This window comes from Saimiri boliviensis, chromosome 8 (genome assembly GCF_048565385.1).
Source record: "Saimiri boliviensis isolate mSaiBol1 chromosome 8, mSaiBol1.pri, whole genome shotgun sequence".
NCBI classification, from domain to species: domain Eukaryota; kingdom Metazoa; phylum Chordata; class Mammalia; order Primates; family Cebidae; genus Saimiri; species Saimiri boliviensis.
This window is the reverse complement of record NC_133456.1, coordinates 115,294,209-115,318,197: the sequence shown is the minus strand read 5'-3', so window position 1 is coordinate 115,318,197 and position 23,989 is coordinate 115,294,209. Positions and strand designations below refer to the sequence as shown.

Below are 23,989 nucleotides of genomic sequence, written 5' to 3'. Positions count from 1 at the left end.
GCCTGTGCCTGAGATTCCACACCTCGGGTCATCATCAGATTCACCTGGTGGGCTTCTCAGAAGCATCTGCTCCTTGTTCAGTCCTTCAAGAATATTTCTGAAGGTTTCAGGGGGGCCTAGAGATCTGCTTTCTTGAGAGTGTCCTGGGGGATCCTGGCAGCAAATCAGGCTGTAAGACGCACGTCCCAAGCCAGGCTCCCCAAATGCACATTTTGCTGGGCTGCCATCCTCTGGTGAAATGTTTCCCAGAAACTTTGCCTGCAAAATCCTCCTTTTGGGAGATTTGTGATCACAGTGACACTGTGAGGAACTCATGAGCCTTTACAACAGGTTGCTGTCATCTAAGGTAAACACGCTCTTTTGAGAGAAGATGATTTTTTTCCTATTATCACAATGTTTTTTTCTAGGACTAGAGAGGGAAGTCTTACTCCAGTCCTTTTCTTACTTTTCCCTCTTTTTCATAGATACGTACCTACCTGTGCCCATTCTTTCCAGGGGTGTGATGGAATCATAAGGGAAAAATAACTGGGGAAATGAATCCTGCACCATTCATTAACTCATTAGTGAGTTCTCACCTCCCAGGAAAAATAATTCTGTGATCCAGAAATATTTACATTTCCATTACGCTTTTTAATTGAGGATCTTAACATTAGAAATGTCAGACCTTATGGCAGATGGAGAAGGGATTTGGGGGACTATGAGCTTTGGGGAACATAATTTATTAATTCATTCAACCAGCCAACAACCAATCAACCAACCAACAACACACCAACCACCCACTTATTCACCCACCCATCAGCCAGCCAACCAACCAGTCACCAACAGTCTATAAACCACTAACCATCCAAGCAATAATCAACCACCAACCAGACAACCAACCACTCACCTACCTACCAGCAAACCAACCAACCACTCACCCACCTACCAACCAACCACCAACCAACTAACCAATCACCAACCAACCAACCACCAACCAACCACCAACAACCAACAACCAACTAAATCACCAACCAAACAACCACCAACTAACCAACCACCAACCAACTACCAATCACCAACCAAGCAACCACCAACTAACCAATCACCAGCCAAGCAACCACCAACCAACCAACTAACCAACCAATCACCAACCAACCAACCAACCCCCAACCAACTAACCACCAACCAACCAACCACCAACCAACCAATCACCAACCAACCACCAACTAACCAATCACCAACCAACTAATCAGCCACCAACCAACCAATCACCAACCAACTAATCAACCACCAACCAACCAACCAATCACCAACCAACTAATCAACCACCAACCAACCAACTAACCAATCACCAACCAACTAATCAGCAACCAACCAACCAATTAATTACCAACCAATCAACCACCAACCAACCAACTAACCAATCACCAATCAACCAATCAACCAATCAAGCACCAATCAAGCACCAACCAACTGACTGACCACTCACCCACCAAGGAATCAACACTTTATATTAAATAAGGCGCCTTTAAACAGAAACACACATGAAACAAGGTTAGGTATGGATGGGTGGACAACTTGTGGGGGATGATTTACACGCTGATTTTGTGCCCAGTTCCCTGAAAGGGACCCCTCATTTCTGTCGTTAATCTAACCACTTCGTGGACCTCACAGAAACCAGACCCTGGCGAGACAAGGGCTTTATGGTGACCCCAAAGCAGGACCTGGCTGACAGAAGCTGTGGCTCGAAGGAGGCTTTGACAGGCACTGATGGGCGCGCGAAGTACATGGACAGAGTGTGAGATGTGTGATGGGGAGGGCCTGGCTGTGCCCGGGTCTCCACCTCCACCGGCTCGAACCAGGTGGCTGAGTGTGGCCTTCGGAGGGAACACGGAGCCTTCCCAGCCAGCTGTGTGGGGCCGGGTGAGAGGGGCAGCTTTTCCTTCTGCTGCCTGCCCCAGACCCAGGCCTGCTCTGCCCAGTGGGTCCTCTCCCGATGCTCAGAAACAAGGTCAGGGGCTGGGACCGGTGCCCACACTGTGGGCGGGAGGCTCGCCCTCAGCCAGGGCAGAGCAGCAAGGCCAGGTCAGCCGCCCTCTCCTCTCCGGGCTCTCTGCTGGCTGCGTCCCTCCCCTAGCCCAGCCTCAGATCTCTGCCACTCCCACCTCCCTCTCTACTTGTCTCTCCCTCTCTCTGTCTCACTCTCACTCCATCTCTCTGTCTCTGTCTCACTCTCACTCCATCTGTCTCTGTCTCACTCTCACTCCCTCTCTCTGTCTCTGTATCTGTCACTCACTGTCTGTGTCTCTCCATCTCTCTTTCTCCCTCTCTCTGTCTCACTCTCACTCCATCTCTCTGTCTCTGTATCTCCCTGTCACTCACTGTCTCTCTGTGTCTCTCCCTGTCTCTCTCTGCCTTCTTCTCTGTCCCTCTGTCTGTGTCTCTTTCTCTCTCTGTCCCTATCTCTCTCTCCTCTGGGAAGCCCACAGCCCCCACTCCCTGCACACACAGCTTCTCTGTCCTTGGTCCCCTCCAGACCTTTGCTGCCACTTCCTCTCTGTGTGGAAAGGAGGGGTGGCCGGGGCTAAAGAGAGGGAAAGACACAGACGCCAGACAGCGAAGAAAAACCTCCGGGTTTTCCCTGAAACGCTCATGTTTCTAGCAGGGGTTCCTGGGACTTTCCAAGAGCTGAGCCCCTGTTCCTCCCAGCCTAGTCCCTGAGCCCAGGACCTTCACTCGGAATCAGAAGCCAGCCTGGGCCTCGGAGCTCCCCCGCGAGTGTGCACAGGCTTAGATGCTGACACTGGAGCGTGAACACCCGGCACAGCCCGCACGGAGAACGCACATGGGACAAATGCTACTCGAGTAACCCATTCTACCTGCTCAGCCACCCCCGAGGCCCCGTGTCACCAATGTCTTGTACACATTCACGAGCATGTGCTGACACACTCAGACACATGCACGCGCGCATGCACACACCTACACCCCGCACACACACACACCCACAAACACCCCGCACATGCACAGACACCCACACACACACTCCACACACCCCGCACATGCACAGACACCTCCTCACACACCCCACATACTCCACACACACCCCGCACATGCACAGACACCCCACACACACACCCCACACACACGCATATCCCACACAAACACACCACACATGCACACAAACCCCGCACACACACACCTCACACACACCCTGCACACCCGCGCACACACACACCTCCTGGACACTCACACACACTCACACACCCACACGCACCCACACCCCGCACATGCCTTGCTCCTCAGCACATCATTCCCAGGAAAGTAAAGGGCGTGTCTATGAACCAAGCAAGCAACCTGAATGAATGCAAAATCTGCATAATGAAATACACGGCGTGATGTTCATGGCAGGAAGCCAAAACTGAGGCATGCCTAAACCCCCCCAAAACCAACGCATGCCTAAATCCCCCGAAACTGACGCATGCCTAAACCTGCGTGGGCCAGGCGTTAGGAGGCCTCAGTTATCTTCCGTCCCTCTTCTAGCACTTCTGTCCCCTACTCACAGCTCAGCGTGTGCCCAATGTTAAAGGTGCTGAAGTTCTGGGCGGGCTTCATGAACACACATGAGACCTGTCCCCACCACCCACCACCACTTGGGAGGGGCTGGGGGCAGCCACAGCCAAGGTGCTCCAGAGGCGGACCCCAAGGCCATTGTGGAGAACCAGCGGAAGGTCACAGACACGCTGCCCTTCTAGCCAGAAACCTGGCTCCCATTTTATTAGGTTTTCTCACTTGCTCAAACCTCTGGTAACAGAAAGGGTTTCAGAATTGCTAACCCCTACCACTGAGAAAAGCAACCTACTCACTAGGGTCAGTATCTATTCACGGTGTTTCAGAAGTAAAATTTAAGTACAGTGAAAACTTACATGTATAGTTCAGTGCATTTTAATGTACAATCCATGCATGTGACTCACATTCCTACCAAGCATGTGCCACATGTTTATCACGCTAGAAAGTTCTGCCTGGCCTCCTCCTGACCAAGTTCTCACCCAGCAGCAACCACAGATCTGATTTCTCTCAATACAGACTGGGTTTACAGAGCTGGGGCTTTGTTTAAATGGAAGCAAGGCCGAGTGCAGTGGTTCATGCCTGTAATCCCAGCATTTTGGGAAACCGAGGCAGGCAGATCACTTAAGGTCAGGAGGTTAAGACCAGCCTGGCCAACACGGCTAATCCCTATCTCTACTAAAAATACAAAAATTAGCCAGGTGTGGTGGTGGGCACCTGTAATCCCAGCTATTCGGGAGGCTGAGGAGTGAAAATCACTTGAATCCAGGGGGCGGAGGCTTCAGTGAACCAAGATTGCATTACTGCACCCCAGCCTGGGTGACAGAGCAAGACTCCATCTCAAAAAAAAAAAAAAAAAAAAGGAAGCATACACACATCCATGCACTCTTCTGTGTCTGGCTTCTTTGGCTCAGGGCAAAGTCTGCAGGATTCATTCATTTATTTTTAGTTCTTTTTACTGTGGTGTAGGAGTCCGTTGCGTGAATATGACAGAATGTGTTCATCCATTCTCCTTCTGATGGATGCTTTCAGTTTTTCACTATCATAAATAAAGCTGCTATGAACATTCGTGCATAGGTTTTTTGTAGACGTATGTTTTCATTTCCTTTTCATAGATTTCTAGGAGTGGGCTGTCTGGGTCATAGGGTGGGTATCTGTTTAACTTATAAACACCAAACCCTATTCCAAGGTGGTCACACCAGCCACACATGAGAGAGAGTTCAGGTTGCCCCTGTCCTTGTCTGCACTTGATATTGTAAAGGTTCTTAAGTTTAGCCCTTCTAGTGAGGGGCGTAGTATTGCATTATGGTTTTCATTTCATTGCTCTAATAAGTAACGATGTTGAACATCTTTTCATGTATTTATGGGCCAGTTGAATCTATATATATACACACATATATATACACATAACGGAGTCTTACTCTATCACCCAGGCTGGAGTGCATCTCGGTTCACTATAACCTTCGCCTTTCAGGTTCAAGCAATTCTCCTGCCTCAGACTCCATAGTAGCTGGAACTACAGGCACGTGCTGCCACGCCCAGCTAATTTTTGTATTTTTTTTTCTGTGGTAGAGACAGGGTTTCACCTTGTTGGCCAGGATGGTCTCAATCTCTTGACCTCATGATCCACCTGCCTCAGCCTCCCAAAGTGCTGGGATTACAGATTTGAGCCACCACACCTGGCATTTTTTTTTTTAAATGGAGACTCAAACTGTGCCCTGGCTGGAGGGCAGTGCCTCGGCTCACTGTGACTCCTGCCTCCTAGGTGCAAGTGACCCTCCCACCACAGCCAGCCAAGTAGCTGGGATTACAAGCGTGTGCCACCACATCTGGCTAAGTTTTGCATTTTTAGTGGAGTCAGGGTTTCATTATGTTGACCAACCTGGTCTTGAACTCCTGACCTCAAGTAATCAGCCCACCTCAGGCTTCCAAAATGTTGAGTTACAGGTGTGAGCCACTGCCCCAACCCTGAATATATTTCTGTAAAGAGGAGGAGTCATCAAGTCTTTTGCCCATTTTTAATTGGGCTGTTTGTCTTTTTATTATTAGGTTGTAGGAGTTCTTTATAAATTTTCATAAGTCTTTTGTAAGGTACAGGTTTTGCAAATATTTTTCCAAATCTGTGGCTTGTCCATTATGAGGCTTGCTTTGATGAGCAAAAGTTTTTAATTTTTTTGACGTCTAATTCATTAACTGTTTATTTCACGGTTAGTCTTTTCTGTATTCTAACAAAGAAATCTTTGTCTGTTCCTAGACCACAAAGATATTATCCTTCATTTTCCATTTTCTTCAAAAAGCTTTCATGGGTTTTGCTTTCGTATTTGAGCTTATGACCAATATTGAATTAATTTTGTTTATGGTGAGGGAATAATCAAAGTTGTTTTTCCCTTAGATCAGGCGTCCCCAAACTACGGCTCGAGGGCCCCCTGAGGCCATTTATCTGGCCCCCCGCCGCACTTCAGGAAGGGGCACCTCTTTCATTTGTGGTCAGTGAGAGGAGCACAGTATGTGGTGGCCCTCCAGCGGTCTGAGGGACAGTGAACTGGCCCCCTGTGTAAAAAGTTTGGGGACACCTGCCTTTGATATTCAGTTGTTCCAGCACCATTTGTTTTTCATTTTTGTTTTTTGTTTTTTAAGATGAGGTTTCGCTCTTGTGGCCCAGGCTGTAGGGCAATGGTGCAGTCTCAGCTCACTGCAACCTCCGCCTCCCGGGTTCAAGTGATTCTCCTGCCTCAGCCTCCATAGCAGCTGGGATTACAGGCGTGAGCCACCATGCCTGGCTAATTTTTTGTATTTGTAGTAGAGATGGGGTTTTACCATGTTGGCCAGGCTTGCCTCGAACTCCTGACCTCAAGGGATCCGCCTGCCTTGGCCTCCAAAAGTCCTGGGATTACAGGCATGAGCCACCGTGGCCAACCACCAGCACCATTATTGAAAAAGCCATCTTTCCCCTGTTGAATTGCTGCGTTAACTTTGTCAATAATCGCTTGTCCACGTCAGTGTGGGTCTATTTCTGAACTCCACTGATCTATTTGTCTATTCTTATGTTAATACCACACTATTTAAATATCTAGCTTTACAGTAAAACTTGATGTCAGGTAATGTAAGCTCTCCAACTTTTTCTTCTTTCCCTTAATTGTTTTAGCTATTCTAAGTCTCTAAATTTCCAAATTTTAAAATTCATTTGTCAATTTATATTTTTTAAAATGAAAGCCTATTGGGATTGTGTCGAACCATACCTCAGCTTAGGGGGTATTGAGAAATTAATACTGAGTAGTCCGATCCATAAACATAGTATATCTTTCCATGTATTTACAACTTCAATTTCAGCAACATCTATTTTTTCAGTATTGAATGTTTCCCATCTATTTTTTCAGTATTGAATATTTCCCATCTTTTTTTCATCTGTTGCTAATTATCTTATGTTTTTGGACACTACTGTAAATGGAACTGGTTTTTTAAATATCAGTTCCCAAATGTTTGGTGCTACTGTATGAAAACACAATTGATTTTTGTATCTTGGCCTTTCTTCAGAAGCGTTTTAATGGGACCCAAAAGAAGAAGTGAGAGAGGTTTAATGAATCAGCCTGTACCTGAACAGGAAGAGAGAAGATGAACAGAAAGGGAAGCCACGTACATTGAGTTCTCGGCTGCAAAGCTCTCAGCTGGAAGTCTGTCATGCTCAATTTTCACAGCAACCCTGTGAAGTTGGTGGTTATCCATGTTTGACAGATAAGTGCTCCAAGTGGCAGCCAACCAGAGCTTTTGACCTCCAAACCCTGTGCTCCTTGTGGCATGCGGTGCTGCCACGATGCCACAGAGCAATGGCATGTTGAGGGTTGCAGGATGAAGAGGTGGCAGCTTACGCCAAAGCTAGGTCACCTCCCACCCAGCTCCTACAGCCAGGAGGTGTGAGATTCCTGGTGGGCACACGGAGCTAACGTTCTCCCATCTGCTCTTTCTAGGGCTTAAGCTGCCGTGAGCCGACAGGCATGGATGGATGCAATATCCACAGCATGGTGAGTGATGGGCGACAGTGGCCTCAGTGAAAACACGCTGTCCAGATCCACAAACAACCCAAAGCTTCCAGGGAGAGCAAATGACCCAGTCCCAACCACACTGGGCCAGCACCAGGCTGGCCATGCCTCCCCAGAGCCTCCCTGGCCTGGGAAGTCTGTGGGCAGGATGATAGAGCTGTGAGGATCGGTTCCAGCTTCCAAATGAAAATGAAAGAGTACCCCGAGCCCCAAAGACAGAACTGAAGTACTGAGCCCAAGAGGCGGAAGACAGCACTTGGCCTTGGTTCCCCAAACCTCCCCTAACACGAGCCTCACCAGGGCAGTTTTTCTAAAACAGATTCCCAGACAACCTCCCCAGAGTTTCCGATTCAGTAGGTCTGAGACAGGGCTCAGGAATCTGCGCTCTAAGCTGCTGAGTGATTCTTCTGATCAGGATATTTTGAGACACATAAGGTTATTGCATCCTTAAGGGATGAGAAAAAAAGCCTGCAGATTGGATCCCAAAAGTGAGGTAAGGGTCGAAGCCTGCGCTCAGGCAAACGTGTAGGGGGTTCCCTCTTCAGTAAGTAAAACAGCCACAGCTGAGGTCTGTATGAAGGTTGACTCCTGAGATGTTGGGTGGGGTCAGGGAGGGACACCAAGGAGAAAAGGAGGGCTTGGCCATGACTCTCAAAGCTTTCAAAGGAAAACGCCTCCCTCTGGCTCCCCAGGATATGGCAGCACAAGGTGTCCAGTGGGTAACTAGAAAGAAATCATGGGACCTGTCACAAATCACTCCCCAGTCAATGCATCACACGTGATCTAGACAGGTTGAATTCACCGCCTTTGCCCATTGGCCACTTAGGTACCGAGGCTGCAGGAAGGATCTGCCAACGTGACCACCATCAGGTCCCTCCCGTGCCTTATTTATGTTTTTTTTTCGACCTTTTAAATTTTTATTTTAGAGACATGGGGACTTTTTCTGTTACGCAGGCTGGAGGGCAGTGTCCCAATCACAGCTCACTACAGCCTCCACCTGCTGGGCTCAAGGGATCCTTCCACCTCAGCCTCCTGAGTAACTAGATTACAGGCAGGTGTCACCACACCTAGCTAATTTTCTTTTAATATTTTGAGGCTGATGTTCTCGTCCATGGGAAAGGAGAAGGAAAGGAGCTCCAGACGAGGATGAGAGAAAGGGAGGAAGGAACTGAAGACGTTCAAGTGTGAGCAGGGAAATGCACAAAACAGAAAAGGCTACACAGGGCCAAATGGACCCCTGACAACACAGATACACAGCAGGCACATGCTGGTAGTGCATGGCAGGGCGCTGTTCTGGGGGCTGTCCCGGCCTGGAGCAGGGCAGAGAGATTGCAGTTGACTGTTTTAACAGTTGATGCCCCTGAATGGCAGTCCCTCGCCCTCCCCTCCACGCCACTCCTTGACTTCTCAAGTCTGGTCAAGAGGCTCCAGGCTCTTTTTTGTTACCTTTCTCTGCACCACTGGTTACCCTGGCAATAGCTGCAGCTGGCCTGTCTCCCACATCACAAGCCATAATGAGAATCTCAGGCAGGTTTGTTCTGCTCTGCCAGCTTGCAGACAATAGGTGGAATGCTGGCCCACGGCTCCGGTTTCAGAAACTGTCCCCACAGATGCCCCACAAGTAAGCGGAGGGAACGGGATCTGGGAGGAAAGGTGAGGAAGGGCTCAGCTAAGAGAAGGGACAGCCGAGGAACCAGGGATGTCCTGGAACTCCCCTATCACCAGCTCTGGGACAACAGGCTGGATGGAGTGCACAGTGGACAGATCTGTGGCTGAGTAGAAGCTCGCACCTAAACGAAGTGTCTGCCCAGCCTGCTCCTCCACTGTCCTTACCCAGTGGCTCCAGTGAAAACATGCTGTCCCAATCCACAAATGACCCAAAGCTTCCAGGGAGGGCATATGTGCCGCAGGTGACAAAATTGGTATTCATAAAACAGACCATATTTGACTGGAACAGTAAGTGGGAACCAACAATTTTAAGAAAGATTTAGGAAAGGTTGGCTGAACAGAAATTGTCTCTAGAGGCTGGGCGTGGTAGCTCACACCTGTAATCCCAGCACTTTGGGAGGCCGAGGCGGGCAGATCACTTGAGGTCAGGAGTTCGAAACCAGCCTGGCTGACATGATGAAACCCCACCTCTACTAAAAATACAAAAAAATTAGCCAAGTGTGGTGGCACACACCTGTAGTCCCATCTACTCAGGAGGCTCAGGCAGGAGAATTCCTTGAACCCAAGATGCAGAGGTTACAGTGAGCCGAGATCGCGCCACTGCACTCCAGGCTGAGTGACAGAATGAAACTCCATCTCAAAAAAAAAAAAAAAAGAAATTGTCTATAGAGTTCAAATCATTCACGTGCACATCAACAGGGACACAGTAGCTTAGAACACAGATGCCAGCAGGAGGCGCGTATGCCAGGGTGTCACTTGCCTGGTGGCTGAGCATCCCTCAGGGAAAGCGTGTGGGGTCGTAGAAGTCAAGCTGACTGACGCAGTTTGAATTCACCTTCCAGTACAGCATTTAAAATGTTTGTCATTGTATAAATCAGGCTGTGTAATGTTGAGGTCAGTGACTTTAGGTTAGACTTAGAAGAATGCCTGGCACACCGAAAGTACAAATCGTGGTTGCTACTGGTATTAGTGACTCAGCTGTTGCTTTCAAAAGCTTGATGAGTTGTTTTTGCCTGGAGGGCCCCAGACTCAGAATGCCTGGCCACCCTCAACACACTCGAACCTAAACTCCTAGTCACCTTGTATGGTCAGGCTGTGCCTGGCCACTCCCAACAGGAGGTGAGTAAGAGGGACCAATGACCCTCTCCCCAGAGCAGCCGAGGCCACAAGCACAGCCCATGGTGGTCCTCTGGCCCTTGGAGAGCCCCACTAAGGAAGGGCTGCTGTGCTGGGTGATCCCCAGAGGCCCAGTATCCTGAGCACCCACAGCTGCTGAGGAAACACACTTCCACCGCCAGCTTCACACCCAACATGTGCGGGAGCCGTGGGAAGCTACCACCCCTGTCTCCCTTCCTTAGCTAGAAACCTCTTCTTCGCCACTGGGTCTTGGGAAGACTGGACAGGGCACTACCCCATGAGAATGGAACATCGTATATCATCTGCTTGTTCAAACGGGAGAAATTCTACTCCAGCTCAGTCTCTAGAAGAGATTTCTGTAGGCAGCCGGCATGTCGGCCCAGACACCGTCGCAGGCTGGGACCTTAGCCAGGTCCTCTTGTTCTTAGTTTCTCCCCACCAACACATCAGTGTTGATTTCAGGAGAGCCTGGAGACTTCTCCCTCCACCCAGACTTGTTGGAGAGGTGGCCTGCACAGTGCTTTGCAGAAACACAGGTCTCTGTTTTCAGGAGTTGCTCCGGGAAGGTGAAGCTATGGTCTTTTAAAGCTTTGTGAAGTTCCCTGCATTTCAGAACCGCATTCTTTCCCATTTGCCTTTCCCACAAACCCAAAACAGATTTGGAGCAATTGAAACTATGCTTAGAAAAAGAAAACCCTTGTGTTGGAAACCTGCCAAACCTCATCTTAAAAACCCAGTGTGGTCTCACCCCAGTTGCCATGGCCCACGTTTTTTCTTTTACTCATGTGTTACTTGTTTTGCAAACACTGTAGGTGTGTGATGCCAGTTGCTATCCTAAGGGCTTTGCAAACAGTGACTCATTTCATCCTTATAACAACTCCATAAAGGAGATGCTGTTGTTAGCTTCATCCTCATTTTTGGAGGGGAAACTGAGGCATTGTACATGACCTATAAGTAACTAGGTCAGGATTCAGACCAGGCAGCAAACTCCAGAGTCCCTGGTCTTAACCCACAGCACTGCCTTTCACTCTGCCATGCTTGCTTGCATTTTCCATGTAGACTAGAATCTTCTAGAAGGCAGAGATGGTGTCTTTATAAAACATCTGTGGAAGGAAAATACACTGTGGGACCCTAAAATCACTAAGCCAAAGGGAAAAGTCAAGCTGGGAACTGCATCAGGCAAACCTGCCTCCCATTTTATTCTTAAATATGGTTGCTACACAGACCAAATTCCACACACCTTGCTCACAACTTACCCACAGGGAAATTCCTGCGGACAAAGAACAGGCGGAACTCGAAGTCATTCCTCTGTGAGACCAACGCGTATATGATAGCTCCCTTTGCCCTACTGTCTATGTAAAAACGCAGATTCGGCCACGCATGGTAGCTCATGCCTGTAATCCCAGCACTTTGGGAGGCTGAGACAGGCAGATCACAAGGTCAGAAGTTTGAGACCAGCCTGACCAATATGGTGAAACCCCGTCTCTACTAAAAATACAAAAATTTTCCGGGCATGGTGGCACATGCCTGCAATCCCAGCCACTCAGGAGGCTGAGGCAGGAGAATCATTTGAACCTGGGAGGCAGAGGTTGCAGTGAGCCAAGAGCACACAACTGTACCCCAGCCTGAGTGACAGAGGGAGACTCCATCTCAAAAAAAACATGCAGATTCACTGAGCTAGACTAAGGCATCAGTGATTATTCCTCTACGCCTCTCTCACATGTAAACTGCAGATTCAGTGAAAGGCTAATCAGAAACTCAAAAGAATGCAACTGTGGCTGGGTGTGGTGGCTCATGCCTGCAATCCCAGCACTTTGGGAGGCTGAAGCGGGCGGATCACGAGTTAAGGAGATTGAGACCATCCTGGCTAACACTGTGAAACCCCATCTCTTCTAAATATATATATATATATATATATATATATATATATATATATATACACACACACACACATACATACATACATACATACATACATATAAGCTGTGCGTATAGTGGTGGATGCCTGTATTCCCCCAGCTACTTGGGAGGCTGAGGCAGGATAGTGGTTTGAACCTGGGAGGCGGAGGTTGCAGTGAGCCAAGTTTGCACTCCAGCTTGGGCAGCAGAGTGAGACTCCATCTCCAAAAAAGCAAAAGAATGCAGCTGTTTGTCTGTTATCTACCTATGATGTGGGAGCCCGCACTTTGAATCGCACCCACCTTTCTGGACCAAACCAATGGACATCTCACACACATTGATGGATGCCTCATGTCTCCCTAAAATGTAGAAAACCAAGCTGTGTCCCACACACCTGGGGCACGCATCATCAGGCCCTCCTGAGGCTGTCACAGGCATGTCCTTCTCCTTGGCAAAAGGAACTTTCTAATTGATTGAGACCTGTCTCGGATACTTTCGGGTTCACACATCTTAGGGTGACTCCTGCAAGTGTTTGACATATGCCTTGTGATGATGTTGGCAGCAGCAATGACCGAGAGGGTCCTTCCCCCATCTCACTAGACCCCGCAGCTCTGGGAAGCGGGAGAAGCCATCTATGCTGGGGCAGCCACTTCCTACAACCTGCCCAAGTGCCCGAGAACCACTCCAAGTGCCCTGCAGCTCCAGGCCTGAAGGGGCCTGGGCACGGGAGGGGAACGGTCTGGGGATGCCTGCTCTACTGGGGGGGGCAGCTTCCCAGAGGCGCACAGCTGACCTCTGACCTTCCTGAAACCTACACCACCGCCCCTCCCAGCTTCCCGGACTGCAAAACAGCATCTTCTCTTGCATTGTTCTTTGAGGAAATTTGGCAGCAGGCACGGAAAATGTTTCCTCCAGGCCCCACTCCGCACATGAAAGGCAGGCTGCTGTCTGCAGGGCCCCAGATGCCGCTGGATTCCCAGTGGGAACTTGCAGCTGGGGGAGTGGCCTGTCTCTTTTGTGGTGAGCCCTCGAGATGCCATGCTGGCCCAGAACAACAGCTGGCACTGGCGAGCTCCAAGTTCCCCTCTCACAGCTCCCTTGCCCTGCGCCCTGGGTCCAGGTGGAGCTGCAGCCATGTCCTCGGGGATGTCACAGGCCCGATGCCAGCAGGGGCTTCATTCACACACCATGCATGGCAGAAGGGGCGTCCACTCCCCAGGCCTGGCTGTCACTCCGCCCCTCCCTGCCCTGTCAGGACTCGACTTTGAGCTCTGACATGAGAGTTTTGTTTCGGGAGGCCCTCGGTGTTCACTAGAGCAAGGTCTGCTCTGTGGAATATGATACCCAGTGCCCACTCCTACCGTAGACTTGGGTTCCTCACCCAGAGGCCCTCAGAGGCTGGCAGGGGAAGGCCGATGTGTGGCTCTGCTGGAAAAATGGCGAGGTGACATGGCTGTGCAGTTGGCCAGTGGGCGGCCTCTCTTCAGTGCTGGACTGCTTCAGTACCCTGTCCAGAAACCAGAGGGCATTTTGAAGGTGACGCTAACTCCTCACGCTCCACTGGCATTGCTCCCTCAGGTACGAGGCTGTGTGTTCACAGCAACCCTGCAAAGTAGACAGGGTTGGAATTTTATTAGACCCATTGAACAGATGTGAAAACAGACCCAGAGAAGTGATGCCTCAAAGGGCAGCCCCTCTGCCGTTCATTCCAAGTGCTTTTCCCTTTTACGCCCTACCACCAAGTAGGGCCACCCAAGGATGGTTGAGGGAAGCGAGGAGGAGAGCCGCGAGGAATTCAACAGAGACTGCGCAGCCCTGAGGGAAAGAATTTCTTTGAATTGGGGCCCCCTTCCCAGCCTTCTGGGACCCCCTGTGGTCAGAATAAAGGCAGGTGTCACCAGCCTCAGTGTCGCCCAACTCCCCTCCAAGTAGAGCCCACCCAAAACTCAGCAAGTACTTCCTCTGTGTCCAAGAGACCCCCTCCTGTTACTTCCTGTCTGTTTCCTCTGCTTAGTAATGGAAGCTCCTAGCCGAGGCCGCCTTTCCTTAAGGAGACCCAGGGACACGCAGCCACTGCCAGCCCAGGAGGGTGGACCTGATGGCTCATGGGAAGGTGGCTGGGGAGGACGTGGGGCTGCCTAAAAATAGGCTCGTGCTGCAGGCCGTTGAGTGACAGCCTCTCCCGGGGCACAGCTGGGGCAGTGTGACCAAGAAATGGGGGAGCAGGAGCCAGGGAGACTGAGTGTCCCCGGGGGGCTTAAGCAAAGCTATTTTGAAGCCCATTTATTGGGCGGCCAGGATAGGTCCCATGCTTTGCTGGTGCCTCTTGGAGGCACTTGGGAACAGGGAGATGATGGAGATGACAGCTTGGGACAAAGCTGGCTTAGCCAGAGGTAGGAACAAAAGGAACAGCAGAGAAAGCGGGCTGGGAAGGGGCTGCAGTACTGAGAAGCAGAAAAGCAGGTGAATTTCATGGGAGGCCCTCACTCCACCTACAGGGCCTCAGGCTGGCTCTGCGGAGCCACAGGACACCTCCACCACTCAAAGGTTTGGCTGGGAGGAGGTGGCCAGGGAGTGACTTGCTGGTGGCAGATGAGCCCAGTCTCCAGGAAGGCAGGTTCTGCCCTTGCAGAGATGCACCAGGTGAGGCACAAGCAGCCCGGGCACCGGGGGTCCTGGAGGCACCTCACCCATATCTGCAGCACTGGTAGGCAGGTCCCCTCCCATTGCCCAATTCCCAGCCTTGCCTCCCATTTCCACAGGTTCCTTAATACAGTATTCCATGGAAAACTACCAAGGTGAAAGGCTCTGTCTGCTGCAATCTAACAGCTGTAGCAATTCCGGATGACTCAGCCCCAGCCCGAGGCTCTGATCTGCAGCAGCTGAGGGCTCAGGGCTTTGGGACTCTGTCAGCCCCCGGTTCACTGGGCATCATCCCAGAGCCTGAGGTGTGAGGCCACCTCCTCTGAGCCCTCTCAGCCCTCATTCCTAGTGGTCTCATTGTCCGTAAGCCCCATTAGAGTCACGAAACTATTAAGTGCATGCGCCAAAGCCTCCTATGTGAGAGACACAGTCCTTAACCAAAACAGGATTCTTACCTAGTTGGATAGAATATGTGAGTCAAAAAAAAATCAATGGCTTTCCAGTGCAACAAACGGTAAGAAGCAGACAGACATTGCTACAGTAACTGCAGGGATGGAAGTTCTGGGAAGGGTCATCACAGCCGAGGTTGTTCGGCGGGGCAGGCTTCATGGAGGATTTGGGACATGAATGGAACTCGAGCTTCCCTTCAGTATGAAGAAAAGTGAAAGCAGAGGTCTGAGGGTAAAAGTAGGCAGGGCTCCTGGGGAGCTAATGAAGGCATCTCCCTGGCTGGGTGAACTCCAAGGAGGGTACTGGAGGGATCACGAGGTGGGAGAGCAATTGGGGGCAGGCTTGAAGTCCAGGAAAAGAGCTTAGTCTCAATCCTTTGGGTACTGGGCTGCTGTCAGAGGTTTTAAAGGGAGCAGGGTGGCAGTAGGAACGGCGGTAGGGGTTTTCCAAAGATTAATCTGGATGTAGGGCAGGGTGGACCACAGCTGGAAAGAATAAAGACAGGAAGTCATCTCCAAGGCCCCGATTCTGCTGAAAAGCTGAGTGTCACCCCACAGTTTCCAGACTAGAGAATCTGATCCAGTGAAGCCCTGGAAGTCTACTTACAGATAATTATGGCACCTCGTGAAATGGTGTCTGTGCAGTTCAAAGCCAGCTGCATTTTGCATTTACTTGGTGAGGCTTCAGCTACATGAAGCACTACCCTAGGCCATAAGCACACACTTAAAGCGAAGAGAGAATGTGATTGCCACTCCCACGTGGTGTGCTGGAAGTTTCGGGAGGTACAGCTGACAAACCGACCTGAGGCGCTGAGTGCCGCGGCTGCCCTGCTGGGTGACCGGGTGGGCTGCGGGGTGGAATGCGCTCTCTGACCCCACAGACGTCAAGGCCCGGCTGAGCTCCCAGAGGGCTGCCTGCATCTGTCCCTGTATCTCACGTGCCCCTCAGAAAGCCCGAGGCAGCGTCTCTGGCATAGATGCGGGGAACCCCCAAGGGTGGGTGGGGAACCTCCGCCTTTCAGCCCCAGGCGCCCCAAGGGTTGGCCTCCTGCAGTGACTCTGCTGAGCTGGAGGCCTGCACGGCAGGTGGAGGGGTGGCTGGCGTAACTAAGCCTTCCTGGGAACAAGAAGCCAGGCCCACCCTCACCTGCCGCTCTCTTTCCTGACAGCTGTGGGAGATGAGTGAGCCTGAGCAGGCCCAGCAGCTAAGCCTGTGTCAGCCCCAGCCCAGCATGTGTGGCCTCTGCACGTGCATGCATACACACACACACAGGCACACGTATCCCTAGAACGTGACAGAGACTCAGGCTGGAGCCACTTGGTGCAGGGACTCACAACCTCCAAACTCCAGATGCCACCTCTGCTAGGAGCTTATGTTGACTGAGCTTAGACCAGCGCTGGTCATGGGATCTTGGACTGTGTTCTTGCCTGTTGTACCTCGGAGAAGATCCTTCCCATTCCCTTTCTTCTGTCCCCGAGAGAAACCCTAGCTTGCACTTTCCATCGGGGTCTGTGCTGGGAGCCCCTCCAGCCCCCCATTCCCCAGCAACAGCTGCTCCACCACCACCCAGGGACACAGGTAAACAGGTGGAGGAGGCCAACATGGTTTCCTGCCCGGCCCCCATGCAGTCCTGCTCCTTGGGGTTAGACCCCTGCTTTCTGGAAACTTTCTCTTCCTCTGATAATTGGCAAACTTGGCCCACGATGCTTTGAAGTCTTCATCTTATAGACTCTCAGGATCCAGGCATGATGCTATCTGAGCAGTTCCAACACAGCTGCATTTTGCCTTTATTTCTCAAAGCTTAGCATACCCAAGGCACCAAGCTAGGCCATTAGCACAACTTTACCATTAACGGAGGAGACGGCAATGACCACTCTCAGGTGGTGCGTGGGAGGTGCGGGGATGTGTGGCCGACAAATGGACCTGGAATATTAAGAGGACGGCACAAGAAAGAGTACAGCCCGGTGTCCACCATGCTCTTTGGAAGCTCAGTGCCATGGAAGGAGGGAGGGGCTCTCCAGGGCCATGGTGCAGGGAAGTCTAAAAGATTTGAAGGAGGGAGCGACATGGTCCTATGTGAGACGCTGATATCAATGCCAGGAATCAAGAATGTTCTTGACTTAGCAAGAGGAGTCCATGGAACTGCCCAGATCACAATGAGTGGGGGAAGGGGGCTGGCCGTGTCCCTGTTGCCACCAGCCGTCATCCAAGGGCAGCTCCTGAGCCCTGCTGGTGTCTCGGCTGGGGACGGCAGAAAGCCCTGTGAGAAGCTGCCCAAGCTCTGTCGCTCCTTATGTGCCAATTAAATGTGAATTAAAATTGTGTTCTCATTAGCTAAATAATTCATTAACGTTTCTGGTAGGAAATTTAAAAAATACGAGAAGAAAACAGAACGCGTGTTTTCATACCCACAGAGACGCTTCAACCTTCTAGCCTTTTTCTACACATAAATGTATTTTTGTTAAGTTGGAATTTGTCAAATGAGGACACTGACTCAGGGAAAGTTAATATTAGACAGTGCTGTTGCTGCCCATGTTCACAGGTGGCCTAGTGACAATGACGACTCTCTGGGCTGAAAACAGTCACCCTGTGGGAACAATGGTCATTTTCTGTCACATGGCTTTCGGACATACCATTTGTCTGGATGTATTTGTATGAAAAAAGCCAAGTCCCCTCCCTACCACCTCCTCACCCCCACCACCACACCCTTATCCCCCCACCACCTCCTCATCCCCCCACCACCTCCTCAACCCCCAACCACCTCCTCATCCCCCCACCACCTCCTCAACCCCCAACCGCCTCCTCATCCCCCCACCACCTCCTCATCCCCCACCACCTCCTCATCCCCCACCACCTCCTCATCCCCCCACCGCCTCCTCAACCCCCAACCGCCTCCTCATCCCCCCACCGCCTCCTCATCCCCCACCGCCTCCTCAACCCCCAACCGCCTCCTCATCCCCCCACCGCCTCCTCATCCCCCACCGCCTCCTCATCCCCCACCGCCTCATCCCCCACCACCTCCTCATCCCCCACCGCCTCATCCCTCCACCGCCTCCTCATCCCCTCACCGCCCCCTCATCCCCCCACCGCCCCCTCATCCCCCCCACCGCCCATCCCCCCCACCTCCTCATCCCACCACCCCCTCATCCCCCCACCTCATCCCCACCACCACCTCCTCATCCCCCCACCACCCCCTCATTCCCCCCACCTCATCCCTCCACCTCATCCCACCACCCCCTCATCCCACCTCATCCCCCCACCACCCCCTCATCCCCCCACCTCCTCATCCCCCACTGTCCCCTCATCCCCCCACCGCCCCATCCCCCCACCGTCCCCTCATTCCCCCCACCTCCTCATCCCACTACCCCCTCATCCCCCCACCTCATCCCCCCACCTCATCCCCCCACCGCCCCCTCATCCCCCCACCGCCCCCTCATCCCCCCACCGCCCCCTCATCCCCCCACCACCCCCTCATCCCCCACCTCATCCCCCCACCACCCCCTCATCCCCTCACCTCCTCATCCCCCCACCTCCTCATCCCCTAGCATAATCGTCTCGTGCAGTTTCCTTTGCCTTCCAATGCCACACACCTGTGACCCGCTGCAGACAGTGCTGCACAGGTGCGCCTTTTAAAAAGCTTCTTATAACCTCCCTCCTCTTATTTAACTTCTTTGATTCAAGAGCAGCTGACCCATGGGGCAGGAAAGTATATTAAAATATCCCTGTGGGCTGGGCGTGGCCAGCACGTTGGGAGGCCAAGGCAGGCAGATCACCTGAGGTCAGGAGTTCAAGACCAGCCTGGCCAACACGGTGAATCCTCGTCTCTCCTAAAAATATAAAAATGAGCCAGGTGTGGTGGCGCATACCTTGGGAGGCTGAAGCAGGAGAATCACTGGAACCTGGGAGGCAGAGGTTGCAGTGAGCCCAGATCGTGCCATTGCACTCCAGCCTGGGAGACAAGCACAAAACTCCATCTCAAAAAATAAAAATAAAAATATTCCCTGATCTCAGGAAAAGGTTGATCTTGGGAGAGGCAGGGCACAGATTACAAACAATTGTCTAATGCACCGTTAAATACGTTCATGGGTTTGCACAGTGTAAGAGCTCAAGAAGGACTTGGAAATCAAGTCCCTCCACCTCCCTCCCTTCTGTCTTGCAGATGATGAAAATGGTTCCAGAAACTGGCTTATCAAAGCCCCTAGACGTTTCTGAGCCCTCATGTGGCTTCTGAGCAGTCTTTGTGCTTTCTAGCTCGGGTTCATACACATCAGACGCATTTTCAGTGAGCTCACAGGAAATCACTGCGGCTCACACAGATAGCTTCCTCGAAAAGGCAAAACTCACCGGGAGAAAGTCACAAGGTTTAAGAACCGTCTCAGCCCGAAAGGGTTAATGGAGGCTGGCAGTGCAGCACCATCCCACCCAGGCTGGGACAGGAAAATAACTCAGGAGCTGTTTTTCTTCTCTGAAAGCCAATCCCAGTGGAGGCTCTGGGGTTTTAAAAACCAAATGTCTCTACAACTTGAAATGAACGACTGTGTGACCTCAGCCATACGCACGCATGGCCCCTACTCTTAAACCCTGAGCAGGGCTGGGCTCAGGACGTCCCGACGCCTGTGAGGCACATGTGAGAGGCGGAGCTGCCGTCAGAACTGATTTCGGTGGGAAGGCCAGACTCTCTCAGTGAATGTTAGCGTCATCTGTTAGCAATTTCCCTGCTCCCATTAAAGCCAGACCACCATAAGGGATTTGTTTTTATTGCTTGGATGTGAGTCTCTGAACCACATCAATTACAGCCCTTTGTGTTACCGAAGGGGGAGTGTGAATGAGATGATGACAGTCTTGCCGCAGAATGGGTCACAGATTCTACGGAGATGGAATTCTGTATTCACTGAAAGCAGGGGAGGAAAGAAAAATCTAGACTCTAGGCTACAGAGACAATTCAAGTCCCACAAAATGTGAATGCCTTATCAGTCTCAGCAAAACCTAACTCCTTCAGGCGTTAGGCTATCGGGAACTGAAACTCAAGTGGAAGGAGTGATTTCCAAAGTTACAGAAACAAACATACCGTGATTGTTATTCCGAGTACTCAAGGATGAAAAATTGAATCATTACCTGACCCTGTGGAGACATTTCTAAAACACACATTGGACTCAGACTGGGAACTGGGCTTCCTCCTGCTTCTTCCATGAATTTGTGCCGTGACCCTGGGAATGTCATGCAGATTCGGCCTCAGTTTCTACTTAACGTCTGATGAAGGGCTGAAGGGCTTAGATGATCTGAATTTCCCTCCCTCTCTAGCTCTCCAGGACTCCAGGCACCTTTATAAAGTAGAAAAATGGAATCATCAGGGTAGAAACTCTTGAAGAAATCATTGTACCAGGGCAGTGAGGACAGGTGTACCATGCCGAGCACTGCACAAAACACTTCAGACAGAAAGGCCTGTGTCTCCCCGAGCTATCTGCCTGAGACAAACATGCGTGCAACAGCAAGCCTCCCTGGGCATGGCACTGAACCAGGACTCTAGGCCACCAAGGCTGCCATGGGAAGCTGTAGCTTCTCCAGCTCCTCAGTGGCACTGCTCAGCCCTCAAGGCAGACTCTCACCAAGTGAAGAGCCAGGGTGGCTATGCTGTGGGAGCAGGGGACCCTGGAAGTGCATGGGGAGCGGCCTTCACCCCTGCAGGGAATGCCTGAGCCTCCCAGATGGGCCTGACCTGGCCCGAGGATACTGCCCCTCCTGGAGGATCCTCTCCACCGACAGAGCCATCAAATCCTGGCAAATAGGAGAGTCTGGAACCAGGACTTCGCCAGCTGTCTTCTCCCTTAATCTCTTTTGTTTTCTGCAAGTGATGGATAGATGTACTTTGTAGGAAGTTCAGCCTGATAAGTCATTTCCTCCCCCGAAGGCATCTGACTCACCTCTCACTCACCTCCCCCAAGGCTTCTGGGGACAGACAATGTGAGTGTTTTCCTGAGTTGTAATATACTGTGGCGTCTTCACTCCAGCCCCCACAAGTAGCTCTAGCTGTGCAGGAAGCCGAGGCTGGGGCCCTCAGGGCTTGCCCTCATCCTGCTTTTCTGCAAGAAATCCACCCATCTCCTGTTTCCACTCCAGGAGAACAGCAGGATGACACTGCCCAGACTCAAAAGAGCTTGGGGTCCAGCTGTGGGGTGCAGCCAGGACCCCATGCCATGTCTGATGCCCACACAGGAGACCACCAGCCCAGTTTGCAAGGGAGTTCAAAGGCAGCACCAGCCAGGCAGGACCCTCACCCAGCTGCAAGCATCACAGCCTAAAAGCTGCATGCAGAGCTCATTCCCATTTTTAAAAGAATCTCAACTGTCCACCAACCACGTCTTCTAGATTTACCCACAAGGCTTGACAGCCTCAGAGGAAAGAGGGTAGATTCTCCCATCCTGTGCCCTTCTTTCTCTCTGCTGGGTGGCTGTGTGTACAGAGTGCAGGCCACCACACACACACACACACACACACACACACATGCGCATACACATACACATATACACACACACAACACATATACGCACACACACACATATACGCACATACACACATGCACACACGTGCAGAGTGCAGTTCGCAGTGGCCATGCATGTGCAGCCCCATCCGGTGGGCAAAGGGAGCAATGATTAGCTGCCTGGCTGGAGATGTGGCCCCGACAGCCCTGCTCTGTCCACCTGGAGTGGCCGCTGCACCCGCCTCCTGCAGAGGGTGCTCTTGGCTTGCAAAGAGGTGAGCTGCCCCTGCCCGCCGCTGCTCCCGCTCACACCCACCATCCTGAGCCACTACTGACTCCCTCCTGGGTGTGCCGGCCACGGTCTTCGTGTCCCACAGAAATTACCCAGGGCTGGCGCAGCGGCTCTCAGCAGAATGCCAGGCACGGCTCCCAGGGGCACTGGTCCTAGACAGGTGAGGACACATAAGGGCTGACACCCCTGAAAATGCCTGGGGCGGCAGGTGAGTCACTGGGAGGAGGACTCAGGAGCTGGAGAGGAAGGGCCCATCCCTGGAGGCTTCTGAGCAGAGGCCGGGCAGCCCCAGCAGGGCAGCCCCAGCAGGGCAGTGTTGGGGTGACGAGGCTCCAAAGCTCTGCTGATGCTGAGACCCCATAAGGCTGCATCCTGCCAGCCGGGCCTGCTGACTAGTGAGCTAGAAGTGGGTTTCCTGGACATGAAAGCCATGCTATGACCTGAGAAACCAGAGTGGCTAAGAAGGAGAGGGCAGCGGGGACACTTCCCTGGTGGGGGGATGCTCCCCACCCCTCCCTTTAGCACCGAGGGACCCAGGCAGCTGCAGAAGAGCAGGGACCGGGGCCGCTGTCATGGCCCGGGTTGAAATGTCAATGCTGCAGGGTTTCCTTCCCCTGAATTTTCCCCTTTCCTCTTCCCTGTTGACCTTTCTGCCTCAATATCCCTGAGTACAAATCGCAAGGACACCAACAGCAGCTCAGTGGGTCCTAGTATGTGGCAGGCACATATATTACTTTCTCATTTAATCCTGAGGGAGGCGTGAGGCAGGCTGGGGCAGAAACAGCCTGCACATTTTTTTGGCTTTTGGTTCTAAAACCCCAAACCCCCATGGGGAAGGGGGAAGGTGGAGTGAGCAGAGGGCTTGAGGGAGAAGGATCTCTCCAACAAGGGATTCAGCAGGCCTGATAGGAAGGTGCAAAGGAATGGGTAGAAAGAACAACAGAGGGAAAGAGAGAGCAAGAGAAAGAAGGAGAGAGAGAGAAGAACGAGAAAGAAAGAGAATGAGAGACAGAATGAGAGAGAGGAGAGAATGAGAATGAGATGACAGCGAGAACGTGAGACAGAGAAAGAATGAGAGAGAACAAGAGAGAAGGAGAATGAGAGAAAGAGGAGAGAGGATGAGAGAGAAAAGAGAACGAGAGAGAAAAGGAGAGAACGAGAGAGAGACAGGAGAGAACGAGAGAGAAAAGGAGAGAGACAATGAGGGGGAGAGAGCAAGCGTGAATCCTGGGGGAACTGTGCCTCAGCCTCTGAGGGACACAGCTGAACTCTGAAGGGGGCAGATGGACCCCCACCTCCCTCACCTCCTGCCCAGAAAGCCCGAGTGCCATGAGACCAGACCTTGGGGTCTCAGCTGCTCCCCCTTTATGCACATGAAGCATAAAGACCCCACAAGGAAATAAGCGCCCTGAGGCCCCAAGGTTACCCCACAGTCCTTGGGTAGAGACAGCCAGAGGACTGACCTGAGTTTTCCAGCACCCTGGCACCCCGACCTACAATCACAAGTTAAGTTATTACAGGAACACAAAGTGTGCTCCATTTCCTTTGCAACTGAGTTTTTGGATCGGCATTTACCTATGAGACATTTGTTTTTCCAGCTTAACACCTGGTAGTTCCTCATGTTTATTGAACGACTATATGGCCAGAGTCAAAAAGACTGCTGCCATAGAGGCAACAGAGAAAGACGATAGGCCGGTGGTTCTCCAAGTGTGGCAGAGGAACCCCTGCAGGGTTGCAGATCATTTCAGAATAACTCTAAGACACGGATTGCCTTCATTCGCATTCTCTCACAGTGAAGCTTCCAGACGCTACGTAACATGCAATTCAATTCTGATTGAATGC

At 51.7% G+C, this 23,989-nt stretch overlaps 1 long non-coding RNA gene across 1 annotated transcript in view; it reads right to left on the bottom strand.

Annotated features, from left to right (window-relative positions):
* Positions 1-3,140: 3,140 nt before the first annotated feature.
* The window catches only part of LOC120367622 (uncharacterized), a 45,673-nt gene continuing 24,824 nt past the window's right edge, over positions 3,141-23,989 (bottom strand). Inside the window, exons 4-5 of the long non-coding RNA XR_012518988.1 lie at positions 20,626-20,698; positions 3,141-13,889 (exon numbers count right to left, since the gene is read on the bottom strand). This is a non-coding gene — a long non-coding RNA (uncharacterized LOC120367622). The remainder of the gene's footprint in view (positions 13,890-20,625; positions 20,699-23,989) is intronic.